Genomic DNA, 19,040 nt, shown 5'->3' on the forward strand with positions numbered 1-19,040 from the left:
ATAACTTCGTAGCGTTTTTCCGTAAGTTTAGTAAACACGACAGATACACGTAACAGAGACTTTTATCGTCAATAATATGTTCTCCTTCACTATTTGAAACAGTCTGCCAACGTTGGAATAACTTTTCGACTCCACTACTGTAGAAATCACGTGGTGTTGAGGCGAACAACTCGTCCAGCCATGGTCGGAGCGCATTTTCATCCGGAGAGGAAGTTCCTTCAACACTGTTCGATAGAGAACGGAGAAGGTGAAAATCTGAGGAGGCAAGATCTGGCGAATAATGTGTGATGCGGAATGCCTTCCCAACACAACTCCTGTAAAGTGTTTTTTTTGCCGGTCTAGAAGAATGCGGGCGAGCGTTACAGTGGCGTAGCATCACTTCAAGCAGTCTTTTTGGTCACTGTTCTCGAACTGCTTCTACAAGACGTCTCAGTTGCCGACAACAAATATGAGCAGTAATGGATACATCTCGGAGAAGCTATTTGTAGTACACCACACCGTCGCTGTTCCACCAGATGCACTGCATTATTTTTTTTTTTTTACGTATACGTGTAGGTTTCTGTACGGTGAGTTCTGCTTTGTTTGGACCTAACCATTCCTTTCTTTTCCTTATGTCGGCATAAAGACGCCATTTCTCGTCACCAGTAACGGTACAGGATAAGAGTGGTCGGTGTTGTTCACGTTCCAATTGTCATGACGTGCAAGTACAGAGTCACATGCGACCATTTCTCATTTTTTTTCATTTTGGTTTAGAGCATGTGGTAGTTTTTACACCCTATTTTTGAACCTCCCCCCCCCCCCCCCTGCATGCAAACGTCCCATGGTGGCGGAATGATTACTGCTCATCACATATCCCAGTTCTCGAGTACAGTAACCTGGTTCATTGTGGATTAACACCTTTAAACGATCTTCATTAAAGCCCCTAGGTCTTCCTCAACATGGAGAGTCAGTAATGTCAAACGATCCTCCTTAAGACGAGAAAACCATTTACTTGCCGTGCTCTGTCCAATGGCTTTATACCCATAAAAGGCGCAAATGTCCCTCGCTGCCTCCGTTTTCGTCACCCCCCTACTGAACTCAAACAGAGGAATATGCCGGAAATTTTCCGATTCCTCCACTTGGCACTCCATTCTCTAGCGTCCACAGCTCCACTCACTGTCTCCAAATGACAAAAATCACAATATGTGAACTCAAATAGCAACAGTCAACTACAAATAGAAAATGACATTCAATAAACCCATAGCATCCGGAATACTAACATACTAAACAAAAACGCTATTAACTTATGCACCAATGTAATATATTGGCACGAGTAGAATAGTTCTGGAGTCAGCTGCAAATGCCAGTTATCTAAATTTTCTCAATACTGTTTCACAAAGGTGTCGTCGTCTTGCTTCCAAGATTTTCATTTGAGTTCACGAAGCAGCTCCGTAATATTCGCATGTTGAGCGAGTAACAAATCTAGCGGATCCCTCCTGAACGACTTCCAAAGTCTTCCTTTAATCCAACCTGACTGGGATCGCAAACACTCCAGCAGTATTCAAGACTGGGTCGCGGTCTCCTTTAGAAATGGGCTACACTTTCCTAAAATCCTCCGCCACCTCGCAACACACCAACCACCAGCCAGTCAGCTTTGCCTATGGCCGAGCTGGCCGAGTCACCTAGCACCACAGCCGAGCCGGCACCGCCGGTGGCCTCAGTATGCGAACGGCCGAGAGCACAACGCCAGCCGCCCATCGCCTGCCTGACGCACGCACAAGCCTACAGCGGAATCCGTCAGGGAAATGAATAAAAGCTACTACTGACAGCAACCATCGTCTCAGAACAGTTTTGTCGGCAAAGCCAGTCCCTTGCTTTATCATACTACCAGAACTATGTTTCCAGCAAGAAATGCACTTCCATGACACTCAAGAAATTAAGTTTATCGGAAAATGCGTCTTCGTTGTCTCGACTGTGTACCACGACCGTCGTCAACACGGCATAAACATTCCTAGGCAAATGCTGTATCGTTGGCACGGTGAACTGAATAGTTTAGCCTGTCATATGACTGGAACGTCGTCACGTCTTGAACCTGCCACAGGTGCGACTTTCAAGCAGAGAATCATGGTATCAGAATATATTTGATCGCTCCCCACGAATGGGACACCATCTGAAGGCCGAGCAGACATGCGGCATTTAACGTGCCACCTTCTCAAGAATATACCGTGGGGCCCCATACTCCGAGAAATTTAAATGCAGTGGTCGTGCAAGGCCACAGAGGACATGTTATTTAATCCTCAAGCTCACCGAACCAATCTTGATGATAGCCTGCACTACGGAGGAAACAAACAATTATAGTTTCATCTACGTCTCGGGTGTTCAACGGTGTCATTGTCGATCAATCCCGTACGGACCCACACTGTACCAACAGTGCCACTCGGCCGGAAATTACGGACTTAATTTTCCTTTCAATGCGACAATACAACACACTGCGTACCATGATATTACCAGCAACTCATTGTAGAACCTCGACCCCAGCTCACAGTTGTAAAAATGCATTCTGTACTGTAAGGTTCACCGCACGTTTTGCACAAGATAACTACGTTCTGTGGTAGGTGCAGACACGTCAGACCACATTATATTCTTACACTTGTCGCTTGACAGATTTTGTGGACAGATTTTGTGATCTTTGCGTCACCTATGCTCCTTCTCTCCAGTCACTTGATCGCAAGAGGTTTGACAGTAGCAGCTCTCCCCTAAAGTTTTGTTTGCGCAGTTCTCGCCGAAATTTTCTTTTTGTAGATACTGTGTTGTTCTAGCTGCTGCGTTGGAGAGATGGCGTACTTGTCGACATGGTGAGCGCAATAGTTTAGTTCTGCAGTTATTTTCGTGGCCTTTACTTTTGTACACACATCAAAAAAAGTTTTGCATCACCTCGGTTCCCAGAGTTCCGGAACCTGTACAGAAAATTGGAATAGAGATCAACATAAACATCATTTCCGCCCTTTTTATTGCTCATAAAATCCACACACACTGTATGTTGTACCACCATACAGGAAGACCTTCGGAGGTGGTGGTCCAGACTGCTGTACACACCGGTACCTCTAATAATCAGTAGCACGTCCTCTTGCATTGATGCATGCCTATATTCGTCGTGGCATACTATCCACAAGTTCATCAAGGCACTGTTGGTCCAGATTGTCCCACACATGAACGGCGACCCTCAGAGTGGTTAGTGGGTCATGTCGTCCATAAACAGCCCTTTTCAATCTCTCTCAGCCATGTTCGATAGGGTTCATGTCTGGAGAACATGCTGGCCACTCTAGTCGAGCGATGTTGTTATTCTCAAGGAAGTCATCCACAAGATGTGTACAATGGGGGCGCGAATTTTCGTTCATGAAGACGAATGTCTCGCCAACATGCTGCCGATATGGTTGCACTATCGGTCGGAGGATGGCATTCACGTATCGTACAGCCGTTACGGCGCCTCCCATGACCACCAGCGGCGTATACGTCGGCTCCACACAATACCACCCCAAAATAGCAGGGAATCTCCACCTTGCTGCACACTCTGGACAGTGTGTCTAAGGCGTTCAGCCTGACCGGGTTGCCTCCAAACACGTCTCCGACGATTGTTTGGTTGAAGGCATGTGCGACACTTATCGGTGAAGAGAACGTGATGCCAATCCCGAGCGGTCCATTCGGCATGTTGTTGGACCCATCTGCACCGCGCTGCATGGTGTCGTGGTTGCAGAAATGGACCTCGTCATGAACGTGGGGAGTGAAGTTGCGCATCATGCAGCCTATTGCGCACTGTTTGAGTCGTAATATGACGTCCTGCGGCTGCACGAAAAGCGTTATTCAGAATTGCGGCATTGCTGTCAGGGTTCCTCCGAGCCATAATGCATAGGTAGCGGTCATCCACCGCAGTAGTAGCCCCTAGGCAGCCTGAGCGAGGCATTTCATCGACAGTTCCTGTCTCTCTGTATCTCCTCCATGTCCGAACAACATCGCTTTGGTTCGCTCCGAGACGCCTGGACACTTCCCTTTTTGAGAGCCCTTCCTGGCACAAAGTAACAATGCAGACGCGATCGAACCGCGGTATTGACCGTCTAGGCATGGTTGAACTACAGACAACCCGAGCTGTGTACCTCCTTCCCGATGGAATGGCTGGAACTGATCGGCTGTCGGACCCCCTCTGTCTAATAGGTGCTGCTCATGCATGGTTGTTTACATCTTTGGGCGGGTTCAGTGACATCTCTGAACAATCAAAGGGACTGTGTCTGTGATACAATATCCACAGTCAATGTCTGTCTTCAAGAGTTCTGGGAACTGGGGTGACGCAAAACTTTTTCTGATGTGTATGTGTAAAAGCAATCCTATTTAATTTCCTCCTTCCTGTACCATTAGGTTTAATTTTTCTCCAGAAATTGTGTTTTCTCATGAACGATTTATAATGTAATGGCACTGGATGCAGTAGCTCCTTATATTCCTTGTTCATTTTCGACTCTCGTCACGAATGCACAAACTCAGTTACCAACGCCAAATCACCAGCATTGGACGTCTGCGATGTTCAACATGATGATAGGTTGACACAACACTGCAACTAACACACAGTGGCGGTAGCGAAGATCACTGGGCGTCTTGAATACAAGTTGTTGGAACACAATTCATGCAAAATACAATGTAAATGCGTTTACCTAAAAAAAATTCGGTGTTTTTATCAGAGCGATCATATTTTACTAACTTCGATATTTAGCGAAGGTAGGACACAAGAAATTGGGCGAGAAAATAAGTGTATCCTCACACTTTTTCTTCGTCTAAGAACTCCCGTAGCATCTTCTAGCAACTGTTCTTTTCTCGAGTATAAAAAAAAAAGAAGGGAGGCAAGACGGAGGAAGGCAAGATGGCGATATTCGAGTAATTAAAGACGAATCATTAGTTGAAGTGGAGAGAAATGAGGAGTCAGCCGGAACCTTAAAAAAGATCTGTCTTGAAAAACTTAGATTAAGATGGTCGTGCAGGGATCTGAAATTGACTCCTTTTGACTATCATAAACAACGGAACGGTTGAAGTTCGGTTCAATGTCACTTGCCAGAGGTCAGTGGAAAAGAATTTAGCTTTTGACTACGATTACCTTACGTCTACGTATGTAGCTTGAAACTCGCAGTCACAACTTGGTTTTCCGTTTCCATGAAATGTAGAAGACTGATGCTCCTGTACCTGCACATAGATAAATTGTAAAGGTACCCAACAACGCCTGTCTGGATTATCTGTAGGTAATATTACGAAAGCTTCAAGGTTTTTTTTTCTCAGCAACAGTTTATTACTGAGTTTTGTAATCATCCAATATCTAATCGATTACTTACCTCAAAAGTCCAGCAATTCACCTTGTTTCACACATGTAACAGTCTCATGTGTTACAAACATATACTCACACGTGGCCTTCTATACGCATTTATAGGCTTTCAGTCATCTTACATAATATCTATGCAGAATAGAAAATAAATGAGCAACAGGTTGAGACTGATGGACAGAGACTGGTTGGGTGGCATACACAGAGTGTTTAACTTCAGACAATTAAGTATCTCGAAAACGACGCATCGTACAAAAATAACGTTCTAGCAGAAAGTTAATATAAGTAAAGAGGACATCTGTCTGCGCTACAAATGGACACCTTCCATCTACCCCTCGTGTGTGTGTGTGTGGGGGGGGGGGGGGGGGGGGGGGGTCAAAATTGTATTTTCAAATGGGAAGACCCCACCTCATTTTATTGCATATTCGGATTCTACGCCATAACGTACGTACTGTTTACACAAACCATTGTTTCCCATTCGTGGCAGACGACGCTGTAATCGACAAATATCAAGTGTGCCTATTTTAGTAATTAAGAACCGACACGTTTTATTCTACATTTCATTTACGATATAAACGTAACATTTTGTGTTCTAACTGTTGATACTGATGTTCAAATGTTACTTGAGTGTTGCAGATGTGATTGTACAGTACAAATAATGTCTAGACACTTATTTCTGATAAACTACTTGTATGATAACGTAGTTTTCTGTTCCCTATGGGGTTGATTGTGGTCAGTCGAAATGCTTAATTTAGGTGGCCGCCCTCGAACCCCCCCCCCCCCCCCCCCCCAACAATGTGACTGATTTCGGCGTGAGTTTCCATCGAACCACTGTAACTCTCGCGCTGGCCGCTACGCGGATACTGACGGAATACAGACCACAACCATTGTAATAAGGTAAAATGTCCATGAAGTGATAGTGACACGCGCACGTTTCATAGATAACCACCGAAATCAAGCGCCTCAATGGTGAGAGGCAAGGCGACTCACAGATTTCTGGCATCAGGTGAAAACAAAAAACTATTGCATCCATGTCGCTGTTCCTGGATCAAGCTGAACGTAGGTTGTAAGCAGACACTGAAACGGCTAATCATATGGTATTGTACAATCAAATTTGCAACACCCCAGTAAATTTCGAATATAAATATCAATCGTTAGAGCACAAAGGTTTACATCGTAAACGAAATGTAGAAGCAAATGCGTCGGGTTCTTAATTGCAAAAACAGGCACGTTTAATATTTATCGACTGTAGTGGCAACAACCACGAATAGAAAACAATTGTTTGGCGTAGAATCCTTATATGCAATAAAAATAGGGGGGTTTCCATTTGTAAATACAAAGTCGAACCTGCCCACACACGAGGGTGGTTAGAAGATGGCTAGCTGTCGTACAGACATTACTAATATTAACTTTTCACCTAGAACATCTTTTTCGTACGATGTGTTGTTTTCGAGATATTTAGTTGTGTCAAGTTAAAACAAACGCACTGTATAGTGCATGAATGTTCCATCTACGCAGTTAGCGCCCTACGAACCAGAGAATAATGAACAGACGTCAAGGTCAACAAATATATAGGTGGTAAGTCGGTTGTATTATAAAAAGTAAACAAAACGATGGAATTTGTTTCTATAGAGCGTCAGATAGGCTTTGCCAGAGGGCTGTGACTTCATAGCAATGAAGTAAATAAAATAACATATTACATAATGACGTATAAACACACTATACAGGGTGATTCAAAAAGAATACCACAACTTTAAAAATGTGTATTTAATGAAAGAAACATAATATAACCTTCTGTTATACATCATTACAAAGAGTATTTAAAAAGGTTTTTTTTCACTCAAAAACAAGTTCAGAGATGTTCAATATGGCCCCCTCGAGACAATCGAGCAATATCAACCCGATACTCCAACTCGTTCCACACTCTCTGTAGCATATCAGGCGTAACAGTTTGGATAGCTGCTGTTATTTCTCGTTTCAAATCATCAATGGTGGCTGGGAGAGGTGGCCGAAACACCATATCCTTAACATACCCCCATAAGAAAAAATCGCAGGGGGTAAGATCAGGGCTTCTTGGAGGCCAGTGATGAAGTGCTCTGTCACGGGCTGCCTGGCGGCCGATCCATCGCCTCGGGTAGTTGACGTTCAGGTAGTTACGGACAGATAAGTTTAATACACCACCTATCAGGAGGTTTAACACCATACTTCGTTCGAAATGCACGCTGAACAACTGTCGTCGATTCACTTCTGCCGTACTCAATAACTCAAAAAGCTTTCTGTTGAGCGGTCGCCATCTTAGCATCAACTGACGCTGACGCCTAGTCAACAGCGCCTCAAGCGAACAAATGTACAACTAAATGAAACTTTATAGCTCCCTTAATTCGCCGACAGATAGTGCTTAGCTCTGCCTTTTGTCGTTGCAGAGTTTTAAATTCCTAAAGTTGTGGTATTCTTTTTGAATCACCCTGTATTATGCATAAGTGCTGTGTTATACATATAACGTAAGGTATATCTGTGTTGTGGAGGGTTTTATGGTGTTCGTTATTAAACTCTTATTAGAGGACTGGCTCCATGTGGTAGGGACGGTTGAGCTTGGTAGTTCTCTCACACAATCAAGCTAGATTTCAGAAATGTTCACGTGACTGATGTGAGTGAGTTTGGACCACATGTTCGTTCATTCACGGAAGACTGTTTTAAACCTGCTTCTGATATGTACAACATACACGTATTACATAATCCACAGTGAATATCAAGTATATACGTGGGTATGGTTTCGCTACCTGCTGTTTTTCTCGGGGCATCTCAGCAACAGTCTTACCTTCATTTTAAGGTTGTTCAGCATCGTGCCACAATGAAAATGGCGTCGCCTGTCTTCGTGTGCTTTACTAAAACAGGAGCCGTTACCATCTACACTAGGCGAGATGCAGAAAGTACAATATCCTGCTATAGTCTTACAAAATAGGAACACAACTGTGTCGTTTGGATTACGAAAAACCCGACTATAAATGGACAAGTTTAATAGTGTTCACTGGAAAGTTAGCTGCACAACAGCAAACAGAAATAAACAAAATCTTTCTCAGTATACTATAATACCAGCAGAAAGTAATTTCGAAGAAAGTGTTTTATTCCCCGCAGAGATAATTCACCTGAAAGACAGACCTAATATCAATAAAGGTTCCTGGCATCTCCGATCGCGCTCGACATTTGCCAAGTGATGTTCTGACCTACCGCAAGGACTTCAGCTTGCCCCAGCAGACCGCCTACACGTCTGCTTTACGATGTCACAGTTTCCCCTCAGCCTTGTCACTGGACGCAAACATCGCAGATTTTGTGAATAAATAATAACATCTATATTATAGACATATTGGGCATTCTGTTCTATAGTTTCACACTGACAAATATTCTGTGAAGTGATCTGCAAGGATAGTATTCAGTAATGTAAACTAAGTGACCAACCAGAAGTTTGGTACACGCTCAACAGTGATTTGGTAGGCACTGAATGTGACATGCCCTTACCTTCCTCGTGCCCATGAATCAGCTCACCCACCCACATACACGATACCTACAAATAGCAGCTTAAATCGCCGTTCTTATATAACATTTGTGCGCTTTGTATTCTATGAATAGCATGTACTGACGATATGTTCTATGTTAACACGATTTTCGTAAGTGTCGATTGTGAAACCAAAGGCTAATTAACCAATTAAGTAACAGTTGAAGGATAACAATTTCGAACGCAGAGTAATACAACTACTAGAAATAAAGTACATGGGACAGTACAGAGTAATAAATATGTAGTTTGTCCTCTTTTAGTGGAACTCGTTTTGTCACAGCAGTTTCCGTCGAACACATCTTCCCTCCTCGACAAATCGATTTTGTGTGTCCTGTTGATTGCACCTTCCACAGCGGCCGCACATATAACAAGTTGTAGCTGATGTTTAATTTCCAACTTCGAATCTGACTTTTTCACACTGACAGTGATCTTTGGTTACCCTTAGTTTCTATTAAGGTTTACAGGGCAAGACGAGAAACGTCACGTGCTCCGCGGGGGCCGAAGTTAAAAGTAGGTCTAGCTCATTAGAGAAAAATGTTGCCAATCGACAGAGACTAATTGTTCTTTATCTGTGAGTCATTATTCTGGCGAAACACCAGTTTCTTCAGTATCAAGTGGACTGAAAACTGAACAAAATTTCCGATTAATTTTGAGCGTTATTTTGCCTATTAATGTCTTTAATTATTCTTGCAAAACGAGCTTAATATTCTCGCTTACTAAACCTTAAGATTCAACTGTCGCGAATACAACGGAAAAGGGCAACTTGACAGAAATATCCCAAATGTGAGAAAGGAATTTCTGAAAACATAGAGAAACAATTCCTTTCGGAGAGCTTAGTGGTAGAATTTTAAAGAGACAGATCGTTCTAGTATTAATGGTCCGTTTATCAGCGCATGTAACTGCAGTCAACGAACTGACTCTGCCATATGAATCCGATAAAGTTTGAATCGCTATTTTAAAAACGTTCATTAACAATAATGTGTCACTTAACGGAGAGCGAATCACTCACAAGTAGCAGAAGGCAAACAGCCACGTCCTTCTGAAAGCGGTCATTGGATTCATTTCGTAATTCGCCTTTATCCATTTAGAGAAATCCTGGAAAAACTACACATGATGCTAGAACGGGATTTGAACCCTCTTCATCTGGAATGCATGTCTAGTGTGCAAACAGCTGCGCTATGTTGCTCGTTAGAGCGGACTACTGCGAAGAGGTGATTTAAATTTCCTCAGTACCACAAGAAAAGATTACTTTAATGTGTCTAAATGTCACACTACTTTCAGCTGAGAATATTTTCTGCCTAACAACCGTTTCTAAAGCATTTCTTTTGACAACTTACATGTACGTTCCTGGAAAGCTGGTTCATTTCCAGAAAATTAGATGCATCGAGTCGTTGTTTATCTTTCCAATGCAGAGAATGAGATGCACTGGTCGTGTTAGCAATAATGCTTCGCAATGAATGTCAGATGAATAAGCTAAAAGCTCGCATATAGAAAATAATCAAGTTTTCACACAGGTCGTACGTAACTCATATTACCGCTACTTTAACGAAACTTTTACAGATTACCACGCGGAACACTACGCGAAACCCAACGACCAGATGACAGTCCAGAAAACCATTACGGTACCACAAATAACAGTAAGAAAGCCGGCCACCAGGGCGGCCGAGCGGTTCTAGGCGCTACAGTCTGGAACCGCGCGAGCGCTACGGTCGCTGGTTCGAATCTTGCCTCGGGCATGGATGTGTGTGATGTCCTTAGGTTAGTTATGTTTAAGTAGTTCTAAGTTCTAGGGGACTGATGACCTCAGCAGTTAAGTCCCATAATGCTCAGACCCGTTTTGAACCAATAATACGAAAATTTTCTTCTCGCCTCCCTCCCCAGCACAAACAAAAACCGACGAATGGTGCAAAGGATGAAAATGCGAGGCGCATAAGATGGGAGTAATTATTTAACTCATATGTGCCTGTTACAGCTTGTCAGCTGGACTTTACGTAGGTACGGGAATCGTTTGCTCGTCTTACAGCACCGAATACGTGACCGCAACCCGATGATTCACCTTACAGTCTTGGCACATACACTGGGTTTGTTTGGCTCTATAGCGAAAGGTGGTGTGCACTATGCACTGCCGCTAGCATAGGGACGTCAAGGGCGCCAATGCATGCCTTCTTAAGGTTCCTGTTCGCGGCTATTCAGATTCACTGCGATTGTTAAAAAATCACGGTAGACATATAAGTAAGGTAAATATTTGGGAAAACAAAAGAACATTCCGTTCGATAAATCCTCTGTGCTATGACGAAATCTCTCTGTTCTTACGACCTTTCGACATGCTATGAGCGAACAGGAAACTCACTGCCTAGTAATGGTATCTAAGAATAACAAGCGCAGCACATTTTTGTTTAAACTATTTGTTTACCGGTGTTGGGGCGAAACTTGCGTCCTAAATCCTAGTACAGTTAGTACTTCTACCAAATTAACTGCTACAATTTGCTCCTGAAGCAAATCTACTTTCTCTTTGGTGACTGGGTTTCGCAGTTTTCCGCCCGAGACGCGGCTAGCGGGAAGAGATGCGCGGCAGGGCGGGCCACCCACCTGCCAGAGAGACGGGTGCGGGCCCTGCTTGCGCTGCTGGCCGGAAACCGCCGACTCGCCGGCTGTCTGTCTGTGTCGGCTGCTGCTGCTGCGGCTGCCGCCACACTGGCGGTGGGTGGGTCGCGCCGAGGTCGGCTCCGCGCAGCGCGCCCGCCACCCCTCCCCAAAACGCGCCTGCGCATCTTTGCCGCCCTACGCGCGTCTCTCTTACGTGGGGGGCGGGTTTCACAACTCCGCGCCGCCGTGCCTCACACCAGCGTCCTGCCTGCCGAGTCGTCGCCAGCACCTTGCTTTCTTATCGTTCTCTTTCCGTACAGCGACGATAATATGTAAAAATACACTAACGAAAAAAAAATCGCAACACAGAAAAGGAATAGTGACACATAAACCAAAGTTTGTAGGCGTGTTTCTACATTTGAAACGTGATGTCTGTTCAAACGCGTCAGTCACGTAAGAGCGGCAGTTGTAGCGTCACTATGACGATGAAAGTCACGACTGCTTTAAGTACACGCTATAACGGGCGTGAGCGTTAGTTACCTTTGAAACTGGACATGGTGAGTTGATGTTAATCAAGAATGTCTTTGGGGTGACAAAGACGCCACATCACTGTGTTTTTTTTTTTTTTATGTGAGGTCCGCCAGTTATGCAAAACACCGCTTTTCTCAGTGTAACCAGTCAATTATAACTAAGACATTTCCTGACTGGCTAAAATATGCAGATGTTAAGCCTCTATTCGAGAAAGGGTTATAAAGAGATACCATCAAACTACAGACCGATTTCACTTTCGCCAGCATTCTCAAAAATTTCAGAAAAAGTAATGTACAGGCAGCTTCTCAACTATCTGACCACAAATAACATATTATCAAGAACACAATTTGGATTTCTGAAGGGTTCTGATGTCGAGAAGGCTATTTACAGCAACAGTGAAAATGTACTTAATTCGTTAACTAACAAATTACAAGCAGCAGGTATTTTCTGTGATTTGTCAAAGGCATTCGCTTGTGTGACCTTTTTAAATAAATTAGAATTCTATGGTGTCACGGGCAGTGTTGCAAAATGGTTCAAGTCACACCTCGCTAACAGGAAACAAAGGGTGTCAGTGCAAGGGACTAGTGAATTAAGTCATCAGCCATCATCAGAATGCGAAGAAATTACATGTGGTGTCCCACAAGGATCCGTCTTAGGGCCATTGCTATTTCTTGTGCACATTAATGATCTCTCATCAGTCACACTGCCAGAAGCTGAGTTCGTTTTGTTTCCAGATGACACTAGTATTGCAATGAATAGTATGTCGAGTGTAGTTCTAGGAAGATCTGCTAATGACGTTTTCGTGGATATTAATAAATGGTTTAAAGCCAATTCACTGACATTAAACTTCGAGAAGACTCACTATGTGCAATTCAGAAACTTTAAGAGGCTTCCACCCCACATGTGCATAAAGTATGAAGAAGAGCAGGTAGAAGAGGTTGACAGTCTTAAATTCCTCGGATTACAACTTGATAATAAATTCAGTTGGGAGGAGCACACCACAGCACTGCAGAAACGCCTTAACAAATCTGTATTTGCAATTCGAGTGTTAGCAGACATAGGCGACATAAAAATGAAAAAACTTACATACTTTGCCTACCTTCATTCCTTAATGTCATATGGTATAATATTTTGGGGTAACTCTTCAAGTCAAACAAAAGTTTCCAGAGTCCAAAAGCGCGTAATACGTATTATTTGTGGAGTAAATTCACGGACGTCCTGTAGAAACCTCTCCAAAGAACTGGGTATACTAACTACTGCCTCTCAGTGTATTTACTCCTTAATGAAATTTGTACTAAATAATATATCTCTTTTCCCAACAAACAGCTCAGTTAATACATACAATACCAGGAACAAAAATGATCTGCACAAGGACTTAAAAGCACTTACTTTAGTTAAAAAAGGGGTCCACTACTCAGGAACACCCATCTTCAATAATTTGCCAGCAAACATAAAAAATTTAGTTACAAATAAAGATCAGTTTAAAACGAGCCTTAAGCACTTACTAGTGGCCAACTCCTTCTACTCCATTGACGAATTTTTTAGTAGAAACAAATGATGTATTGTATATATTCATACTATTAGTATTGTTATTTCAGCTTTAAAAAAATTTACATGTTCCACATCCACGAGGATCTCCTCAGCACGGATTCATGGAACGAAAAAATAATCTAATCCCAAACATGTTTCGGCACCACTCTGCCATCATCAGTGGGTTTTTGTTTTTTATTTATTCTGCAATGTGAACATTTTGTTAAATGATTATAAAATTATGTGCATTTTTACTTCAAACAACAGATCATTTCTGTTTGTAAATAACTTTCTATTTGGTCTGCATGTACTTTCTAGATCACTTTTGTGTTAATTACTACAGGTAGCTTGTCATCTGCAAACCAAACGATGTTGATGAGAAAGTTTTTTGCTGGGAGTTAACCTATCTTCTAGAATTTAACTTTGTTTTTCGCGATGTTTTCGCGCCTATTTTCGTATTTACTTACGTTTTCGTATGGCAAGCGCTTCCATTCTCCACATCATGCTGAGACGTTGATGCATACGTAACTATAAGAAGTATTTTCCACAGATAGCGTAGTAAAATATTTTTTCACTACACCAGAACACAGTGTGATTATGGTTTGTTATGTGTCCCAGCCCAGTCAGTGTTCATTTGTTCACCAGAGAGTTCAGCGATTCCTTTTGTGTGTAAATGGTGCGTCTTTGCAGATTTTAGTGTATCTATTTTTCGTGTGTGCGTGTGTGTGTGTGTGTGTGTGTGTGTGCGTGCGCGTGCGCGTGCGCGTGCGCGTGCGCGTGCGCGTGTGTGGACTTCATCTCTTTGTGCTGTTTTTATTTGTAAAGTGTTTGTTTGGGGTTGTGTAGCGGGGCTGCGAGGAGCCAGATGTTCCTTCTGCGGTACTGCACAAGACTTGTCAGGAATGTTGCCCCTCTACATGACTGCTGGCAGTGGTGGTCACGAGAATATACGGTCGCGAGAAGACAGGGCTCTGGACGATCACGTGGCACCACCGGCGTATGGCTCTCGCACATCGTACTGTATTTGCAGCAACAATTGGCACCACAGTGACACAATGAACTATTAGATATTGGTTACTCAAGGACAACTCCGAGCAAGACGCCCTGTAGCATGCATTCCACTGACCCCAAACCATCGCCATCTGAGGCTCAGTGGTGTCACGTGGCAGCTCATTGGAGAGCAGGTTGGAGGTCTGCTGTGTTTTCTGATGAAAGCTGGTTCTGCCTCGGTGCCAGTAATGGCCGTGTGTTGTGTATGAGATAAGGGCCAGCACCAAACCTGTCTGCGTGCTAGACACACTGCACCTACATCTGGAGTTCTGGTCTGGTGTGCAATTTTGTATGATAGCAGGAGCACTCAAGTCATTATTCCACGCATTCTGATTGAAAATTTGCATGTCTGTCTGGTGATTCGACCTGTTGCGCTGCCACTGATGAACCGCATTCCAGGGGATGGTTTCCAACTGGATAACGCTCGCGCACATACCGCTGTTGCAACCCAACACGCTCTACAGAGTGTCGACATGTTGCTTGGCCTGCTCAATAACATATGGGACATCATCAGATGACAACTCCGGCATCATCACAAACAGCATTAACCGTATCTGTATTGGCCGACTACCTGCAATAGACAGGGAACTCTATCCCACAAACTGACATCTGGCACCTGTACAACACTATGCATGGACGTTTGTAAGCTTGCATTCAACACTCTGGCGGTCATGCTGGTTATTAATGAACGAGCATTTCACATCTGCAATGACTTATCTCACGCTTACAGTAATCTGTGACCTTACAATGTTAATCACTTAAATATGTTTCCTAGATAAATTTATTCCCGAAATTTCATTACACTGCATTAATTATTTCTTCGTGTTTCGATTATTTTCAGTCCGTTTATTTTCCATTTGATAAGTTAATGCTCAACAGGGCAGAATGGAATGGCTGTAAGAGACGTATGATGATAATGGAATACCTCGAAAAGTGTGCGCGTCTCTCATACATGGGGAGGAGAGGGGGAGGTCAGGTTTCAGAACTCCGCACTCCAGGAAGGCTGAAACGATATAGACCTAAGCAGTACTGGAATGCAGGAGTTGAAGAGACCATGCTGAAAAGGCACGAGAGCATTTGGGAAATGGAATGCACTTTGTTTTTTCCAAGGTCTTTACTTCGCTATTACTATACCGTGACTTTTGGCTCTAAGCATAATGGGACTTAACATCTGTGGTCATCAGTCCCCTAGAACTTAGAACTACTTAAACCTAACTAACCTAAGGACATCACACACATCCATGCCCGAGGCAGGATTCGAACCTGCGACCGTAGCGGCACGCGGTTCCAGACTGAAGCGCCTAGAACCGCACGGCCACACCGGCCAGCTATAGTTGGTGTCTCAGGAGGAATGGTCAATATTCAGGCACATAACAGGAACGATCACTCAAAGCAAAAAAGTCTAATACACATGGTCTCTAAAATGCGTACCGTAAGAACTATGAGCACTTCTGCGATACTGTGAAACAAATGCTTCTATTGTAAGCTCTTTGCTTTTCCTTGTTTTGAGAGGTGGTAGTATGGACCAAAACAGGAGAACTTCTTTTCATAAACAAGGGATCTAAAGTGGATACCGTAAGAGCTCTGCTCTACATCTATATATGAGGCATGTTCAGAAAATAAGTGTACTAGATTTTTACATTTTTTAAGAAAACATATATCTTTAAAAAATTACAGGATCTTGTTGATACTCTTGTTGATCATTTTTCCACGTAATTGCCATCCCGTTCAATGCATGTGGTGAGCTATGGCACAAGGTTCTTTATGCCCTCCTCGAAGAACACACCGGCCAGCTCCTTCCTCCACTTCAGAATCTCTTCCTGCACCTGCTCGTCCGTTGAAAATGTAATTCCACTCAATGTGTGCCTTCAGGCGGGTCAAAAAGCTGATGATCTGAAGGCGCCAGTCCGGCCAGAGTGGCCGAGCGGTTCTAGGCGCTACAGTCTGGAACCGCGCGACCGCTACGGTCGCAGGTTCGAATCCTGCCTTCGGCATGGATGTGTGTGATGTCCTTAGGTTAGTTAGGTTTAAGTAGTTCTAAGTCTAGGGGACTGATGACCTCAAATGTTAAGTCCCATAGTGCTCAGAGCCATTTGAACCATTTTTTGAAGGCGCCAAGTCGGGGCAATACGGAGGGGCGGTTCAAAACATCCCTACCAAATGAGTCCATAAGCGCCTTGGTGGCTAAGGCTCTGTGAGGACGGGCGTTGTCGTGCAACAAGCACCTCTTCTCATAGTATGCACTCCTTTTGTTTTGTATCCTTTTGAGTTTTTTTAGGCTCTCACAATATCGTTTTGCACTGATGGTGCCCCCTGAGGCAGAAATTCGACCAAGATGATGCCTTTTCGGTTCCAAAACACTTAGGCTGTAATCTTTCCCCCGAAATTATGGTTTTTTAATTTTCTAGCAGATGGGGCATTGGTGCGACGCCACTGTGACGTCTGTCTTTTTGTCACAGGCGTGTAAAGAGCCACCCGAGTTTATTTCCAGACACAACAGGCTCAAAAAATCCACACCTCCCAACTCAAATTGCTCAAGAAAGTCGTAGGCGCTACTGGCCAGATTTTTCTTGTGCCACTCTGTCAGATGTTTTGGGATGCATCTTGCGCACAGTTTCTTGCATCCCAACGTTTCTGTGGCTGTCTCGTATAACAGAGTTCTGGAGAGTTGTGAAATCATCGCAGAAATTTCGTACACTGTCAATCGGCAGTCTTCACTAACAGTTTCCTTGATATTTTGCACTACTTCATCAGACTAAATGGGAGATCTTCCACGCCTCTGTTCGTTATAAACATTTGTTCTGCCTCCACTAAACTCCTTACACAACTTAAGTACACTCGTTCTGTTCGTAACACCTTCTCCGTGAAGCGTTTTGACTCGTGAAAAAAATAAATAAATAAATAAAATAAAAAGTCGGTAGGTGTTATACCTTCCGCGAATAGGAAGCGGCTAACAGCGCGTGGCTCGCACTTGGCGAGACTTCTGACCGACTCGTTTCCCGCAACTGGACGTTACACCCTGAGTTTACGTAATGCAGTGTTTCTGCAATGCCCACTCTGGTCAGCGGAACTCCCTTTACCACTCAGTGTTGCCAACCCTCAAGAAACAAAAAACCACAGCCCCTTACGATCAGAATACACTTTCTGAGCATGTGTCGTACACACTCTGCAAGCCATTGTACGGTGCGTGGCGGGTGGCGGTGGGTACCTTGCACCACTCACTACTCGTCATTTATTTTCCTGTCCAAATCGCAAATACGTACAGCGAGAGAAAAACGACTATTCATATACCTCCATATGAGCCCTAATATCTCTCATCTTATTTTCGTGGTCCTTACGGGACAGTATAATCATTCTACAGTCAGCTTCAAACGCTCGTTCTCTAAATGTTTTCATAATGTTCCACGAGAAGGTCATCCCCTTCCCTCCAAGGATTCCTATTTTAGTTCGTGAAGCTGCCACTCATCACACCAACTAGAAACCTTGTCTAAGTCATATTGTATCATCCTACAGTCAATCAACGACGACACCTTCCCGTACACCAAAGCATCATGAGCAAACAACCGCAGATTGCCGCTCACTCTGCCTGCCATATCATTTATGTGCTCCTGACGATACCCTTGTGTCTGATGAACACTCGCCGTCAAGGACAACGTCCTGGGTTCTTTTATTTAAGAAGTCTTCGAGCCACTTACATATCTGGGAACCTACTGCATATAGTCCAACCATCTGCTACTGCGAAACACACCTCTGCTTCTGAATAAGTGCTCATAGCCCATTACGTATGAATTTTAAAGCTCACGTTCAGTAGACTTTTTTTGTTTCCTGTCATATCCGTGGACACTGACCATTCCTCCTGGGACACTCCCTATAAGAGCTGCCTGTCTAGTATGGTCTCTCCAACTCAAGCATTCTTTCCCTCTTTTACGCCTTGCTGGAGGTGCCCACACTTCGGGGTGTTCTGTTACCGCCTATACGTCTCACATAGCCATACAATTTTACGAGGGCTATCCACAAAGTACATTACGTTTTCGTTTGTGTCCGTTAGGGGCGGGGCTAGCGCGGCCATCTTGGTGTCATGGCATTCCGCCGCTCAGTCGGCATCCTGCCGTGCTAGTGAGTGGTTCGTGCTGTACTCCGTTGAGTTACTGTGACAGTTTGAAATGTCAGCGTTAATTGAAAATGCCGCGAAGTGTGAAGTGCGTGCTGTAATAAGGTTTCTGACTGCAAAAAACTGTACAACGATAGAGATCTATCGGCAGCTTTGTGAAGTGCATGGGGACAACATAATCACTGAAGGTGGAGTGTGTCCATAGGTCATAAAATTTAAAAATGGCCGAACTAACGTTCACGAAGAAGAGCGAAGTGGAAGACCCAGCATAGTGACTGCCGAACTTGTCGAAAAAGTCGATGCTGTGGTCCGTGAAAACCGTAATTCCACAGTAACGGAACTCT

General features: G+C 43.8%; 1 protein-coding gene across 3 annotated transcripts in view; it reads right to left on the reverse strand.

Annotated features, from left to right (window-relative positions):
* Positions 1-11,575, reverse strand: part of LOC124589958 — a 230,039-nt gene extending 218,464 nt beyond the window's left edge. For all 3 annotated transcript variants that reach the window (XM_047131614.1, XM_047131611.1, XM_047131613.1), the window contains exon 1: positions 11,478-11,575. The gene's annotated coding sequence lies outside the window, so the exon portion shown is untranslated. The remainder of the gene's footprint in view (positions 1-11,477) is intronic.
* Positions 11,576-19,040: the final 7,465 nt, after the last annotated feature.

Source organism: Schistocerca americana, chromosome 2 (genome assembly GCF_021461395.2).
Source record: "Schistocerca americana isolate TAMUIC-IGC-003095 chromosome 2, iqSchAmer2.1, whole genome shotgun sequence".
Lineage (NCBI taxonomy): Eukaryota > Metazoa > Arthropoda > Insecta > Orthoptera > Acrididae > Schistocerca > Schistocerca americana.